Here is a 17,862-nt window from a genome sequence, read left to right on the forward strand (position 1 = left end):
CTACCTTGTTTCATGATATGATGCACAAGGAGATCGAGGTATATGTTGATAATATGATTGCGAAGTCGAGAACGGAAGATGAACATGTAGAACACTTGTTGAAGCTTTTTCAGCGTTTGAGGAAGTACAAAACTCCGTTTGAATCCGAACAAGTGTACATTTGGAGTCCGTTCCGGCAAGTTATTGGGCTTTATTGTCAGTGAAAGAGGTATTAAGGTTGATCCTGCCAAGGTCAAAGCAATACAAGAGATGCCTGCGCCAAAAAATGAGAAGCAAGTCTGAGGTTTTCTTGGCCGCTTGAATTATATTTCCAGATTCATATCCCACATGACTGCCACATGTGCGCCTATATTCAAGCTCCTCCGGAAAGATCAGCGTCATGATTGCACCGAGGATTTCCATAAGGCCTTTGACAATATCAAAGAGTATCTGTCTGAGCCTCTGATTCTGTCTCCGCCTATTGAAGGGAGACCCTTGATTATGTACTTGACTGTTCTTGAAGACTCTATGGGTTGTGTATTAGGTCAGCAAGATGAATCAAGGAAGAAAGAGTATGCTATATACTATCTGAGTAAGAAGTTCACCGATTGTGAGTCTCGATACTCAATGCTTGAGAAGACATGTTGTGCTTTGGCTTGGGCTGCTAAGCGTTTACGCCAGTATATGTCGAATCATACGACTTGGTTGATATCCAAAATGGATCCAATCAAGTATATCTTTGAGAAGCCTGCTTTAACTGGGAGGATTGCCCGTTGGCAGATGTTGTTGTCTGAGTATGATATTGAGTATCGAGCTCAGAAGGCTATTAAAGGTAGTATCTTGGCTGACCACTTGACACATCAACCAATTAAGGATTATGAGTCTGTTCAGTACGACTTCCCCGATGAGGAGATTCTGTATTTGAAAATGAAAGATTACGATGAGCCTACGCTCGATGAAGGGCCAGAGCCTGGTTCCCGGTGGGGCATGGTGTTTGACGGTGATATAAATCAATATGGAAATGGTATTGGGGCAGTGATTATTACTCCTCAGGGCACACATTTTCCTTTTACAGCAAGGCTAACTTTCAAATGCACGAATAATATGGCGGAGTATGAGGCTTGTATTATGGGTTTGGAAGAGTGTGTTGATCTTAGGGTCAAGCATCTTGATGTTTATGGTGATTCAGCCCTTGTTGTTAATCAGATTAAAGGTGAATGGGAGACAAATCATCCCGGGCTCATCCCATATAGAGATTATTTGAGGAGGATTTCAACTTTCTTTACTGAGGTTGACTTCCATCATATACCTCGAGATGAGAATCAGATGGAAGATGCTCTTGCTACGCTTGCTTCAATGATTGTGGTGAAATTCTGGAATGAAGTTCCCAATATTATTGTGATGCGCTTGGATAGACCAACTCATGTATTTGCAGTTGAAGAAGTGAAAGATGACAAGCCATGGTATTATGACATCAAGTGTTTTCTTCAGAGTCAGATTTACCCGCCTGGGGCATCTGTTAAAGATAAGAAGACTCTGAGGAGATTATCTAGCAATTTCTACCTCAATGGCGATGTGCTTTATAATAGGAGTTTTGACATGGTTCTGCTCAGATGCGTGGATAGACACGAAGCAGACCTGTTGATGACTCAAGTCCATGAGGGTTCATTTGGTACTCATTCCAATGGACATGCCATGGCAAAGAAGATGTTGGGAGCAGGCTACTATTGGCTGACAAGGGAGTCTGACTGCTGCAAATACGTGAAGAAATGCCATAATTGTCAGATTTATGCGGATAAGATTCATATTCCCCCGACACTTCTGAATGTTATTTCATCACCATGGCCTTTCTCCATGTGGGGAATTGACATGATTGGCATGATAGAGCCAAAGGCGTCCAACGGTCACAGGTTTATTCTCGTAGCAATTAATTACTTCACCAAGTGGGTTGAAGCGACATCATATGCAAATGTGACCAGGCAGGTGGTTGTGAAGTTTATCAAGAATCAACTCATATGCCGTTATGGTATGCCAGATAAGATCATTACCGATAATGGATCTAACTTGAACAACAAGATGATGAAAGAGTTGTGTAGCGAGTTCAAGATTGCACATCATAATGCTTCCCCTTATAGACCCAAGATGAATGGGGCTATTGAAGCTTCTAACAAGAACATCAAGAAGATTATCCAGAAGATGGTTGTTACGTACAAAGATTTGCATGAGATGCTACCATTTGCCTTGCACGGCTATCGTACATTCGTCCGCACTTCGACAGGGGCAACCCCTTTCTCTCTTGTATATGGCATGGAGGTTGTGCTCCCCGTGGAGGTTGAGATCCCATCAATAAGAGTTTTGATGGAAGCCAAGTTGACTGAGGCTGAATGGGTTCAGAGTCGTTATGACCAGTTGAACTTGATTAAAGAGAAGAGATTAACTGCCATGTGCCATGGTCAGTTGTATCAGCAAAGGATGAAGAAAGCCTTTGATAAGAAGGTCAAGCCTCGTGTGTTTCGAGAAGGTGACCTTGTGCTCAAGAAAGTTTTGTCTTTCGCGCCCGATTCCAGGGGCAAGTGGACTCCAAACTATGAAGGTCCATATGTTGTTAAGAGAGTCTTTTCAGGGGGTGCTTTGATACTTACAACTATGGATGGGGAGGATTTCACTCGTCTTGTGAATTTAGATGCAGTCAAGAAATACTTCACCTAAAAATAATAACAGAATAACTCGCTAAATTTAAAATCCAAAAGGGCGATTTAGGCAAAAATGAGCGTCTCGGTGGATTGAAAACCCGAAAGGGCGGTCCAAGCAAAAGTTAGAGACATATAAAAAATGAATATATATATTCCGCTAGATTGAGTACCTCACCCTGGGGCAATCTAGGCAAAAATTAGGGATTTAGCAAGTAACCGCATCCTGGCAAGAGTTTGTTCTACAACTGTCATCTGTCAAAAATTCTCGCTCAATCATCGTCAACTGAAGCTTCAGATACATTGGATTCAGAGTTGGTGGAGAAATTGTCATTATGTTCAATGTATCCCTTTTTCCAATATATATTACCAATTTCAAATTTGTAAAGATCCATGGAGTCTTGCCATTTGCAGACTACCATCTTATCAAATAAATTTGAGCCTTTATCCAATTCTTTACACTCTTATTTGTTTCTGTTTAACAAATGTTTGCATGTTTTAATTGATAAATATCATTATTTTAAACAAATAAAGTTTTTATATATTGTTTTTAAACAAAGTGAACATTCACATTGACTGAAAGGATAAAAGGGATGCCTTCAGTGCTCTCCCAAGGATAGTACGATCTCCAAAAGGGTAAGACATTTGTTCATTTTCCTAGCATATTTGTATCCTCTTCATCATCTTTCTGAATTGTCTCCTTAGTGAGCGCAGAGAGGGGTGATACACCACCAAATTCCCAAGAGAGTGTGGAGTTTTGGTCTTGGTCTTCTAATATCCTTAACTCCCCAGCGAGCTTGAGTCTAGCATCCGTGTTTTATCAATTATGTGGTTGTTATCCCTTGTGTGGACTGACCTAAAATCCCGTATAGATTAATAAAAGTTGATATGCTATTTTCTTCGAGGAAGTTGGTCTTCCCTTTTGGTGATTGGAAATATCCCGCAGATTGAGCAGGAATTCCCAGCACAAGTGGAAATTTTCAGCAGGTTGGTTTGTAGCTTATCCCCAGCGGATTCGCATATAATTTTTCCCCCAGCAAGTTTGCTTACTACTCGTCCTCAGAAGGGTTGCTCACATTAGACTCCCCCCAGTTGGTTCGCCAGCAGATTACCTCCAGCTGATCGCCTATAGATTATCCCCAGTGACCACCAGCAGTCTTTCCCGGTGGAATTGCCTGATCAGAGCTTGATATATCTGTTCTTCCCTCTTTATTGGTTAGTTCCCTCCTAGCAGGGCTGGAGGTGAAGATGTTTATTCCCTTCTCCGGCGGAGCATTTGTCTCTTTTCTCCTCGGCAGAGATGTTTCTCCAGCAGATATGAGGAAATTTGTTGATTATTTGGAATTTTTGTTTGGTGGTTGTTCCCTAACAGAGTTTCATATCTTACCCTGATAGAATCCCCAGTAGAGTTCTTCTACAATGGATCTTATCCGTGTTGAGCTCTCTGGCAATAGCTCTGTAGCTTCCCCAGATGAGACTTTACCCGATCTTAGTTTGGTGTTGGAACTTCGAGGAAGATGTGTTGTTTCCTTCCCCGGCGGAGTGATCCTGTTTCTTCGTCTCCGCGGTAGAGATGTTCCTTCAGTGTTTAGAAGTGAATGTTTAATTGATGTGCTTTTGTTTGGTGGTTGTTCCCCTCAGAATTTCATATTATCCCCTGATGAGATCCCCAATAGAATTCTTCTTTGACTGATCTTATCCACATCCCTGCGTATTGTTGGAAGATCCTTAGCTTTGATAGTTGTGATCCTTTGATTGTCCCCAACAGTGGTCCATGATCCCCGGCGATCCCTGCTTATTCCCCTAGCAGTAGTCTTGATCCCTAGCAGCGACTCTGTTTGGTCCTCAATTGCGATTGATGTTTCATGGTACTCGTTTCCCGTACCAGATGGGATTTTCTCCTTTCGGCCTGGTTTTGTCTTTTGAGATGTTGTACCGGATGTCTGTCCATTGATCAATGGACCTGTTTGTGTTAGATATGTCTGTTTGTCAGCATTAATCATACATAAACCACACATATACATGCATAATTTTAACATTCAGATATTCATGTTGCATTCTTTGTCATATATCTTTGATTGTCATCTCTTGCTATTTGGTGATATATGTTTCCCCAAGCAGATGTCTATGTCTGGTCTCTCCATATAGAGTCAGCCCCTTAGGCAGAAAGTGTCTATCTTTTCTTCCATATTCCCCCCCGAGTTATGCCCTCATGGATGATTATTATTTCAGTTTCCTCCCAAAATATGTATTGGGATGGAATTACTCCCCTGAGTTATATCCTCATTGGGTTGAGTCTTGTTTCATTGTGTCTCTCTAGTTTGTTCCTAGATTGACCCCTTTGCTTGTTATTTCCCCTACAGTTCCCTGTGGTCAGTAAACAATAGTTGTTCATTCTCTCCCCAGCGGATTTTGTGGCCTTCAACCCAGTAACCGGTAGTTGTAAGTCCTATTTTTGTAGGTTTTCTACCCAGTAGCTGCTAGTTATAAACCCATTTTGTCCCCTTGCATAGTTAACCCTTGATATTTGCTCATCCTAACAGATGACGGTTACTCACACCTTTGGTTTTCTACCCAGTAATCGGTAGATGTAATCCCCTCTTTGTTGGTTATCTTTATCCAATATTCGGTATTGATATTCCTTCACTTTTGGAGTATTTCACCCAGTAACCGGTGATATATCTCTTGGGTAATTACTTTTGTCAAGCAATTTATCCCCAGCGAGTCATCTTTCATTTACCCTTTGTTCAGTAATGATTGTATCTCCCTTTAATTGGCCATCATTTTATACCCAGTAACCGGTATCCCGACGTCCTTTCTTTTCGGTCGATTCATCCTTTATTAACCCAGTAACCGGTTGTGGATAATCTTCCATGCAAGTATGTTATCTACGTTCTAATGGTTATAGATAATATATCTCATGCGCTCCTCAGTCGAAGTCTATTTCTTCCCCAGTTGAGTAAGATTTATATTTCCTTATGGAATCGAATGTCCATCCTGTAATTGAGTTTGCTTTTTCAGCCCTCCTTTCGGCTGATGAGTTTCTTGGAAATATTCCCCAATTTACGCCTGGTTGGTCACCTATTATATGCCCAGTAACTGGTATCTCTGGTGTTCCTTCCTTCTTCTCCCTATTATGACTTTTTGTCCCCTGCGAAGTCAGATTTCCTGAGTTGAAACATACCTTTTAGGTCTTCCTCAGATGTTTTGGATGATTGATATCTCTCACCCTTATACCAGTCTTAGATATTCTTTCTCCCTGAGCATGTTGTTCTCTCACCCTTGTACCGGTGTATTTGATCACATGTCTCTTTGAGTTTATTACCCAGTAGCCGATAATACCTCCTTTGTTGTTTCCTCAGCTGAGTCCTTTGTGGACATCCCCGCCTGAGTCCAGATTTTTATCCGAAGTATCCTTTGTGGATAGTTTTGTTGTATTGGCATATTCCCTAATACATGTATCTTTGCGTCAGCTCGAGTCTTTCCATTATTTTATTTTCATGGAATCCCTTCGTGTCTCTCAGCAAGTTTTAAGTCGTGACCTGCTCACGCATTTTTACCCTTATTTCTCCCCTAGAGTCTCTGTCCCATTTTTGAGTGTATTACTCCTATTGGATTTTCAATTTCTCCTAATTTCTCTTTTCCTTTGTGGACACATATCCCCACAGAGTATTAATTTTTGCATACACACATTTGCATCATGAGGTCTCTTAGGGACCGAAATTCGTCTCTTTGTTATTATTTAAGCCCATTCTACCACGTCGAGACGAAGATTTTAACCTTCATATCTCCGGCTAGAATGACCTTAAATAGGGGCATATGTAAGACCCTAATTTTGACCCTAAGATCCCTCATGGCATCATATCATTGCTCATTGCATTTGCCTCAAGGATCATAGCATCTTGGCTCCTTACCCTTGGGTTGGGATTTGTGTGAGTTGGTTTGAGACAACCAAGCATGCTTTAATTGTATATTATTGCTTTTCTTATTTTGTTTATTAAGAAAAAGCACAAAAATATGTCACTAACTTGTTTGTTTTTTGAAGCTCAAGCAATCATGTGATCCAAGGCTCATAGGAGGCTCTTATGCCCATTGAAGTGGCCAGATGAAGATGAAAGCAAGCATGGCAATGGTTCACCAAGCTCTCAATCATCATATATGCCTCCCAAGTATCTCAATTTGTTAATTTGATCAAGATAAACCAAATGGCTTGAGGATTGCTTCCCAAGGAAACCCTAATTCATCTATGCATTGACTATGCCTTACTCATGAAGCAACCACAACCTATGATCAAATACAATCAAGGGAAGTTCTTTAGTTCATCCTTTTATGCATATATGAGCCTATGTGAGTATCCTCAATCATTCATTCATCAGATTTGAAGTTTGGACTTGAGAAGTTGATCAGTCAATTCATCTGACTATTTTGAAATCCACTGAGACCTAACTTTTGATGTGTTTGTCAAATGATGATTACCCCAAGAGAAAAAATGTTCTTAAGAACCATATGAACAACTTTCATGTTCATAAAATATTTATTTGAAACTTAGAATGTCATCATTCATTTCAAAACATTATAGGTCATTTTGACTGAAACCCTAATTTTGAGTCAACTTCTCAAGGACCTAACTCCTTCATTTTTTATGATTTTGAGGTGAGACTAAGTTCATTGGAAATTTTAAGATATCTACTTCAAGTGTTATGTTGGACAAAATTTCATAATCCTAAAATAAATACATGTGATAATACAAAACGTTATAGGTCACTTTGGACCAAAGCCATTGATGTTGGAGGTTTTGTCATTTGAGGCTTGCATCATTGAAGCTGAAGGGTTTGAAGTTGGTCCATTTTGGCAAAATTTTCAAATGCATGTTTTGTACCTTGAACTTCATGGCTAGTTTTCAATATTTTCCAAACTCCAAATGAATTTTTGTTCAACATAACATTTGTTCCTTATGTCAAGACCTTTCCAACCATTACTCACATCCTTATGTTTGGATTTTCCAATTGGCATTTTCGAAAAGGGGAAGTTTTGTGACCAATTATGCATAACATGGTAAACCTTCTTGCACACTCCATTGCATTGCCATCTGCACGTCCAAATCCATTTGGTTGATGTTCAGCATGCAAAATCAATTGAGTTTGGGCCTCACATGCGCCTGTACAGGCCCATGCATGGAGGACCCAACTTCACATGCACACGAGTTCTTCACACCTTTGCATCAGCCTTGGCTATAAATAGAAGGCATGGTTTCACTTGAATCTCAACCTGAAGGCGCCTGAAACTCTGCTGAACTGATTCCACACCCTCTCACAAAAGGAATTCTGAAATTTCAATTCTCTTTTCAAGCTTAAATTTCAACTTCCCTGGTTGATCTTTAGCTTCTAATTCCTTAGCCTTGCTTCATTGTTACTTCAAGATCAAGCTGCAATCAAGAGTTGGATTGGATTTTGCTCACAAAAGCTGCTCTACAATGGTTTATTCTCCAACTGTTTTCCTTCGAATCTCTTTGAATATTGTGCATTGCTTGGTTTGGTTGGCATTTTTGAAGTCCTCATTTGAGAGGCAAGCCCGTGGGGGTTTTAATTTTGTGAACTGGTTAACTTCAGATTGAGTACCTTGTTTTTCAACCTCAGATTTCTTCTTCCATAAGAGTCTTGAGCAAAAACTAAGGGCGTAGGGGTGATGTACATCGCATCAGCTTTCGAATGGTATATGGATTGCGTGCTATGGTTGAGGTTTGAAAACCTGCAACTGGTGGCCGGATTATGGCTTCTCACCGGAGAAGACGGTGGTTTCCACCACCGTCCCCACGCGTCTAAACCCTGGCCATTGGATGAGTGTTTCCAGATCTAATCCTAGCCCTATGTTGTTATGACTTTATTTAATTCATGATGCCACGTTGTTGACCAAGGTGTATCATACGCGGGCGCTTCTTGTTCCTTGGATCAACCACGTCAATTAATGAGCGCTGATCCAAGCGCTGTGGATTTTTCTAATTTCTGAATTTTTATTTTATTTTCTTTTATTTCCAATTATTTTCAAAAATTCATAACTTCTTTATTTGGAATCACAAAAATATGGGACCAATTGCAAAAAAAATCTCTTAAATTCTAGTTTCATAAAATGATTTTTAATTATTTTTGTGATTCCATTTAATATTTTTTGTGAATTATTTCATTTCTGGTTGTTTTAAATTCATTTAAAATACTTTTAGATATTCAAAAATGCCAAAAATATTTTCCTAACATCTTTGGATGATGATGAATCTATGAAAAATATTCTCATTAATTTCTTAATTGATTTGAGATTTATTTGAGATTTTAGTCCAATTATGTTATTTTTCTTCATTTTTAATTGTTTAAAATTAGTTTCTGTTTTCAAAAAATGTTGAGAAAATTTATCAAACCTTGTTTGACCATGTTAGACTTATGACGATCCAATTGGAATTATCCAAGTTGATTTGAATTGGATTTGAAGTTTGACCTTTATTTGTTCATTTTATTTTATGCATTATTTTAATTCCAAAAAATATGTTTGACCTTTCTTGACTTCTAATCTTCATTTTACTTCTGTTTACCATTGATTGATGTTGATTCCATTCATGTTTGATCAATGTGTTTTGGTTGTGTCATTTAACTTTTCATTTTTGTACATTCCATTTCCATCTTCTTCTTTTTCTTTTGACCAATGAGTTAATGATTTGTGGTTAGCCTTGACATATGAGAGGCTTAACCTTCTTTGATCCAAATCAAATTCGTCTTGATCAAAGATCAAGTGAATTGCTTTGTGCCAAAGATAGGTTGCTTCTTAGTCAAGCAAAGAACCTTAAATCCATACAAGGTCATTCTTCTTTTCTTTTGGCATGGCAAGTTGTAGGAGCTTGGCTTACTAGTCATGGTCTCTAACTTGTATTTAATTGCCTATAGTTTTATTGACCGACCTCAGATAGGTGTGACTACTACATTAGTCCACTTGCGATTGCTTAACATAGCGCTAAATTGCCTTATGGCACACAAACACTAACTACTAATTACTAACTTTTAATTCAAGCATTTAATTCTTGCAATTTATTCTAAATATGATGAAGAGCAACTAGGTCTCATGCCTTTAGAATGCTTAATCTTGAAGATGGATTGAAAGGACCCCTGTTCTAAACTCTCTCTTTGTCCATTCTTTCTATTACATTGTGGAACTTTTTGATTTGTTTGTTCTTGTGTGATAGGGATCCCAAACTTGAGCTAATTAGAAGGACCATTATCATGAGCATCCAAGATAAGAGAGACAAATCCAATTGAAAGATCCTAGGAGCTTGATTGGATATTTGCTTGAGTTAATTGCTTATTACTTGCTAGGTCCAAAGGAAAGGAGCAACTTCGATCATCTTTATGATCTCAAAAAGGGAACTCCAAGTGGTCTTATTCTGTTCTCTCATCTTTGCATGTTTAGGACCTAGCCCTTCTCTTCTTCTCTCCACTCTAACCCAAGCCAAACTTATTTTGTGCAAACATTAACATTGATTTCAAAATTAGAAACCTAGGCATTATACCTTTGATTTTTTTTCAAACTCTTTTCCTAACACTTATTTTGAATTGAATCTTAAGTCAACTTTGACTTCCTTTTGTGAATACTTCTAATTGGTAAATCTAACTCACTTCAAATTCTTTTGTGGTTCCAATGGCCACCTTTGCCAAAGCTTTTCATAAACATTAGATATTAGGTTTGAGTTATCATAGTGGTTGATGTAAACCTCACCTCATCCTTAGTGATTGGACTATAAGTCTTCCATACTTATTATAGGGTGGATCCCTCACTAGTATGTTGAAGCTCTCCTCACATGGTGGATTTGTGGTTTAGGTTGAGTGTTCTCCATTTGATAACAAAAGACCTTAAGGCTTTTGACCAATCAATTCACCAACTTATTTTGAGATTTTTTTACCCCGAACTACGAGGTTTTGATGCTACCTTTGTGATGGTACATAGGCAATGGGTTTATCCATTCAAAGAACAAAATTGTAAATAATTTGTATATTCTTTTCTCATCTCCCCAATCATGTTTGCACAAATATTTTCACAAATACCAACCTACCATACAACATTTGCAAAAAGGGCTCCCTTAGAGTACTAAGGATGTTTTGGGAGCTTAAAACCTTCCCATTGCATAACCAACCCCCTTACCCAGATCTCTGACATTTTTATTAGTTTTTGATTTGATAAAACTTCTCGGTTTTTGTTCGATTTCTAACCTTTCCTTTGGATAAATAGAAGTGCGGTGGCGACTCAAATTGTATGATTTACTTTTGATTTAGTCAATAAATCTAAAGGTAACGAATACCCTGCTACAGTGTCTACTTCAACTTTTATGTTTGTAGTAAGAGCTAAATCAACTTTTATGAGCATGTGATATGAGGATACATTATAGGTCATTTTGGACCAATACCATTGAACAAGTGATTTTCCTCAACTTCAAAAATGCATAACTCATTTATCCCAAATCCAAATGATGTCAAATTGGTGACCATTTTGAAGGATTTTGAAAGAGGTACAACTTTGATGAATACATGTTTCTCATTTAGAGATCACATCAAAAGTTAGCCAAGGTGGAATAATTGAACATATGGCTTGACACTTAGAAAATATTTTGACATGTTGAAATCTCCAAACATCCATCTCAAAAATCACCATGATACAAGTTCCAAATGGAAAAGTGTTCAGCATAAGAGTTGTTTCCTCTTGATCTAACATTTCCAAAGAGTTCAAATTCATTCATTTTGGACAAAGTTTGAGGGGTCTGCGCATGGCTTGAACAGGGCTGTATTAGTTGGCAAGAATCATGTTTCAAACATCAATACATCTTTGCCTTGCATCACAATTCTCATTCAGACTTCGTTTCACTTGCATTTGGACCTAATTGAGTTGCTTCACGGGCCTGTACATGCCCATGCAAGTGTGCACTTCACATTGCCAATTTTGGAAGCATTTTCAAGTGTGCAAATATCACTTACATTTTGCTATAAATAGAGGTCCCTTCCATCAATTTGAAGGATCTTGCGCGCCAGCTTTGCCTCCAACCATTGAAACCCTCACAATTCAAAGGAAAACCTGATAAATTTCACTTGAAATTTGAGTTTGAATCTCACTGTTTGGAGATTCAAGAACTCCAGGATCCAAAGCCTTGTACCATTCCTAATCTACTTCTGCAAGCTCCATAAGCAAGATCAAGCACAAATTAAAGCAAAGGAGATCTAGTTCTGCACAGCATTGAAGGTATTTTTCCATATTTTTCTTTTCTTCGATTCTCACTCAATTCTCATCAATTCTCTTGGATCCTTGGTTGTCTGAAGTCCTACCAATGTAGGCAAGAAGATTGAGTTGCTTTGAGGTCAAATCGAAGAAACTCAGTTCATACACCTTAAAATTCAACTTCATGTATCTCTTAATATACTTGGAGTTAGGTTAAATTGAGGTGATATTCGTGATCTACGCCATTTTCCTTTAAGATCATGTCCTCTTTTTTCATTTATGTGATGGTGATGAGTGGACCAGTCCGGCCAAGGTCGCCTGAGAAGACGATCGACGCTTTGCTCCGGAAATGAGGTGGCATGGTCCAGAGCCATCTGATCCTTTCAAATGGTTTTAATCTTGAGGGCTCATTTTGAATATCAGATGTGTGCCGCACTGACTCAAGCGTATCATGGAACGCGTCTTTTCCACCACTTGATTTGTCACCTCAATTAATGAGGGAGATCAAGTGGTCTACGTTTTTCTGATTTAATTGATTTTCATTTTATTTCTTTTATTTTCATTAATTCATATTAAATTTAATATTGATCCAAAAAATATGAGAGTTTCACCAAAAAATTTAAATAAAATCCTCTTTCATTTTCTGAATTAAAATTATTATTTGGATCATTATTAATATTTTTCATGATTTAATTGATTTTTTAAAATATTTTTAATTGTTGAAAAATACTTTTAAGTTTCCAAAAATTCTGAAATTTTTTCTCCAAGGTCCTTTGACCTTGTTTGACGTATGATATATCTCATGACCATTTCTTTGGTGCTTTAATGAGGTTTTAGGAATTTGACAAACCATGTTTAATTTAATGCATTGTTTTTATTATTTTTAATTGATTAAATGCCAAATAAATTGTGTAGAGCCATTTTAATTGACTTTGTGAGTTTGGCTTGTGTTGTTGGGCCTTGGTCAAGGTTGATTTGACTTTGTTAGGTTAAGATCATTGGATTTAGGGGATTGATGGAATGTATATTCCATCTCCCAAAATGAATGAATGATCTTAACTTGGTAAAAGTCCTCCTTTGTTCGATTTGTGTTTGATCCATTCTCCCTACCTCTTCATCTCATTCCCATTCTTTATGAATTCATGTCATGGACCTATAATGTCTCTATATCCTAAGGCTAGTTGATTGCAAAATCAACATAAGTATGGATGATATTAGGTCCCCCACTTTGCATATTCTTTTTGTGTGTGGTATGTTTCATGATCATAGTTCATCATACTATGTCTCTAACATGCATTAACACCAAAATTCTATTGCCCGACCTCAAATAGTTATGACTTCTACATAAGTCCAATTACGATTGCTTAACATAACGCTAAATTTGTGACACAAAAGGCATAGCATTCTAGTTTGAGAGATTGTAAGTCTCCCCTCTTTCATGATATTGTGTGTAAACTTGGCCTTTTTTCTTTCCTTTGGAAGATGTCTTGGTTCCAGGATCCATGCTTGTGATAAGTGGGTTGAGTGTTCTTCAAAGAATGACTTAAACAAAACAAAAGCAATATTAACTCCTAACTCATTAACAACTAACATTTAATTTCAAGTCATTTACTTTTAATGTACTTTAATTTTTAAGCCTTATTCATTTGTCATTATTCATACCATTCAAGTTGTTTATGTTAATGTCATTTTTACTTTGTCCACTTGGACCACATTTTGTGATTGTGTATATTGTGATTATTTGTGTGGTCTTTTGACCTTAATGTACATAATAAGAACAAAAACCCTAAAAAATATGTTGTGTGGACTGTTGGTGTGATCTGAGACAATTGGACTTAGAATTTAGGCACATTCCCTATGCAAAGGACTTGGCCAATGCCAACTTTCATGAGACCAAATGCTTGTGAATTGAAACTTCATATGATACATCATTGAAGATCCATTTAAGTTCATCTCCAACATAATCATTGTGAAGCTGTTATTTTGAACCTGTGACTTATGCCATATTGGAAGTCATCTGCTACATGGGTAAAACTTGAAGAAGATCATGGAGTTGTTAAGCTTGGATGTGGCTATCTTTATTTGATGCCTTGCTCTTCAACTTGCTATTTGTGTATTGATTGTTGTGTGATTCTAAAGTCCAAGGGAAGTTTGGGTTTCTATATGACATTCTTGTCTATTGGATTGTAGTCCATTGGTCAGATCTTTTCAACTCTCAAATTTTAAATTTATGCTTAGGATTAGTCTCTTCATCTCATCCCCATTTCTTTAATTTCAAAATCTCTCTCTCCTTTTAAAATCTTCTTTGCTTGTGACTGTTTTCTAAACTTTGACCTCATTGCAAACTAGAAACTTTGGCCTTAGGCCATTACATTTTTAAAAATATTTTCTTAATCAAACTTGTAAGTAAATTTAACTATATTTGACTTAAAATTTCAAAAGCCAAAAAGAACTAACACTCATTCAACCCATTTTAGGCCTTTGTTCCTTTCAAACTTAAATTTTGTTAAAAGCAATTCACTCACTTTGAAATTGATACCACGAACTACGAGGTTTTGATCCCTCATTTTTATGTTTGTACGTAGGCACAAATCCGAAGGTCTTGTCAAACACAAAAATATAATTAATGCATTTTTTTCTCATCCCCACACTCTTTTTATTTGCAAACATCATTTGTACAAAAACACATATGCATACAAGAAAGGGCCCCCTAGGAGTACCTAGGACACTTTGGGTGCTAACACCCTCCCTCTATGTAACCAACCCCTTTACCTGTAATCTCTGGCATTTTATTAGTTTTGATTTGAAAACTTCTTATTTTTAGGTTTTGTTCGTACTTTTCCCTTTTCCCTTGGAAACAATAAAAGCGCGGTGGCGACTCTGGTTTTATTGACGTCTAGCTTATCCATAGCTTGATGGTCATGAATTTACCGCTACAGTTGTGATATAATCTTTAACAAAAAATGTGCAAGGCTATTAATCATAAAAATGGCACAATTATTTTCACTGGTAAGAGGAAGAACAACATTTACAAAATTAAACTTTCAGATTTAAAAGATCAGAATGTAAAATATTTAATGTCTGTAAACGAAGAGCAATGGGTATGGCACGGACGCTTAGGCCACACTAGTGTGACGAGGATTTCTCATCTAAATAAACTTGAGCTAGTCAGAGGCCTACCTAAGCTGAAGTTTTCTTTAGATGCTCTTTGTGAAGCATGCTAAAAGGGAAAATGTTCTAAAATGAATTTCAAAAATAAAAATGTTGTTTCTCCCTCTAAACCTCTGAAACTTCTTCACATTGACCTGTTTGGAACTGTTAAAACAGCCTCAGTCAATGGTAAGAAGTATGGACTGGTCATTGTTGATGATTATAGTCATTGGAGATGGGTAAAGTTCCTCAAACACAAGAATGAGTCACACTCCGTGTTTACTAGTTTCTGCTCAAAAGTGCAAAATGAATTTAACTCTAAAATCATTCGAGTCAGAAGTGATCATGGTGGGGGATTTGAAAATAATTTTTTTGAAGAACTATTTGATTCTAATGGGATATCCCATGATTTATCCTGTCCTAGAACTCCACAAAAAATGGAGTTGTAGAAAGGAAGAATAGGACCCTTCAAGAAATGGCCAGAACCTTGATCAATGAAACAAATGTAGCTAAGCAATTTTGGGCTGAAGCAGTGAACACAATGTGTTATATTCAGAATATAATCTCCGTTAGACCTATTATGGAGAAGACTCCTTATGAACTATGTAAGGGAAGAAAACCCAACATCTCTTATTTTCATCCTTTTAGATGTTCTTGCTTTATCCTAAACACTAAAGATTATCTGAACAAGTTTGATTCTAAAGCATAGAAATGTATTATATTAGGATACTCATAACACTCTAAAGGCTACAGAGTATACAATACAGAAACATTAATTATGGAAGAATCAATACATGTCAGATTTGATGACAAGCTTGACTCTGAAAAGTCAAAGCTAAATGAAATTTTTGCAGAATTAGAGATAACACTTGCAGGCTCTGAGGAAAAGGCTAAAGAATCTGAAGAAGCAGAAAAGAGAACTTCAGAAGCTCCTGAAGTCACTTTAAACCAGAAAAGATCAAGAACTAGACAAAATGTATCTGAAGAATTGATTCTGGGAAACAAAGACGAACCTGTCAGAACAAGATCAACTTTCAAGGGGTCTGAAGAAACGCTTATGGGACTAGTATCTCTGATAGAGCCAACATCTTATGAAGAAGAACTTCAATAAAAAGAATGGATTCTGGCAATGAAAGAAGAAATTGATCAATTTGAAAAGAATGATGTCTGGGATCTTGTACCAAAACCTAAGGGAACCCGTGTAATTGGAACCAAATGGGTGTACATAAACAAACTAAATGAAAAGGGTGAAGTGATCATAAATAAAGCACGATTGGTAGCACAAGGTTATAGTCAACAAGAAGGTATTGACTACAACGAAATCTTTGCTCCAGTCGCCAGGTTAGAATCTATTCGCTTACTTGTATCTTTTGCTTTAAATTATTCCATCAAACTATATCAGATGGATGTCAAGAGTGCATTTCTGAATGGATATATTTCTGAAGAAATGTATGTTCATCAGCCTCTTGGTTTTGAAAACTCAAAATGTCCAAAACATGTTTTTAAACTGAAAAAATCTGTGTATGGTCTAAAACAAGCTCCTAGAGCTTGGTATGAAAAACTAAGTGCCTTTCTTCTGGAAAATAATTTTATCAAAGGCAAAGTTGATTCTACACTCTTATGTAAAAACATCAGAAATGACCTCATGATATGTCAAATATATGTTGATGACATTATTTTTGGTTGTGTTAATCCCTCTGTTTGTCAAGAATTTTTTGAGCTAATGCATGGTGAATTTGGAATGAGTCTGATGCAAGAACTAAAGTTCTTTATGGGAATACAAATCAATCAAACATCATATGCAACTTATATTTATCAAAGCAAATACATAAAAGACATTCTGAAGAAGTTTGAGATGTCAAATAGCAAACCAGCAAAGACTTTTATGCACCCCACATGCATTTTGGAGATAGAAGAGGTAAGTCTTAAGGTTTGTCAGAAACTCTATCGTGGTATGATAGGTTCTCTTCTCTATCTGACTTCTACTCATCTAGATATATTATTCAGTATTTGTCTATGTGCCAGATTCTAGTCAGGTCCAAGGGAATCTCACTTGACAGCTGTTAAGAGAATCATAAGGTATCTGAAAGGAACACCTAATCTTGGCCTGATGTATGAGAAAACATCAGAGTATAGGCTTTCTGGATATTATGATGCATATTACGCTGGAGACAAATTGGAAAGAAAAAGCACATATGAAAACTGTCAATTTCTGGGAGGAAACCTCATTTCATGGGCTAGCAAAAGACAATCAACCATAGCAATCTCGACTGCAAAAGCATAATACACTTCAGCTTCACTATGCACCACTCAGATGCTCTAGATAAAGAATCAACTAGAGCACCTTCAGATATATGAGAGTAACATTCCTATTTTCTGTGACAATATTGCTGCCATATGTTTAAGTAAGAATCATATTCTGCACTCCAGAGCAAAGCACATAGAAATTAAACATCATTTTATCGGAGACTATGTTCAGAAAGGGGTAATAACTTTAAAACTCATTGATACAAACCACCAATGGGCTAATATCTTCACAAAACCCCTAGCTAAAGATAGATTCTCCCTCATTCTAAAACAATTAAACATGGCAGATTGCCCAGAATGATTCTAAAACTTGTGCTCCTTCTCTGAAGTGTCAAAATAGGCTCTAACTTAAAGTCTATCTAGCATCTGGTTCTGATTATGATACTTCTACCAGTTAGATGTAATCTGAATTAGAAATCCTCTGAATCAAAAACCTCTTGGTTTTCTTGAGGTCATATGCATCAACATGTGGCCTCTCTAGCGTCTGATCTTG

Source organism: Lathyrus oleraceus, chromosome 1 (assembly GCF_024323335.1).
Source record: "Lathyrus oleraceus cultivar Zhongwan6 chromosome 1, CAAS_Psat_ZW6_1.0, whole genome shotgun sequence".
Classification (NCBI taxonomy): Eukaryota; Viridiplantae; Streptophyta; class Magnoliopsida; order Fabales; family Fabaceae; genus Lathyrus; species Lathyrus oleraceus.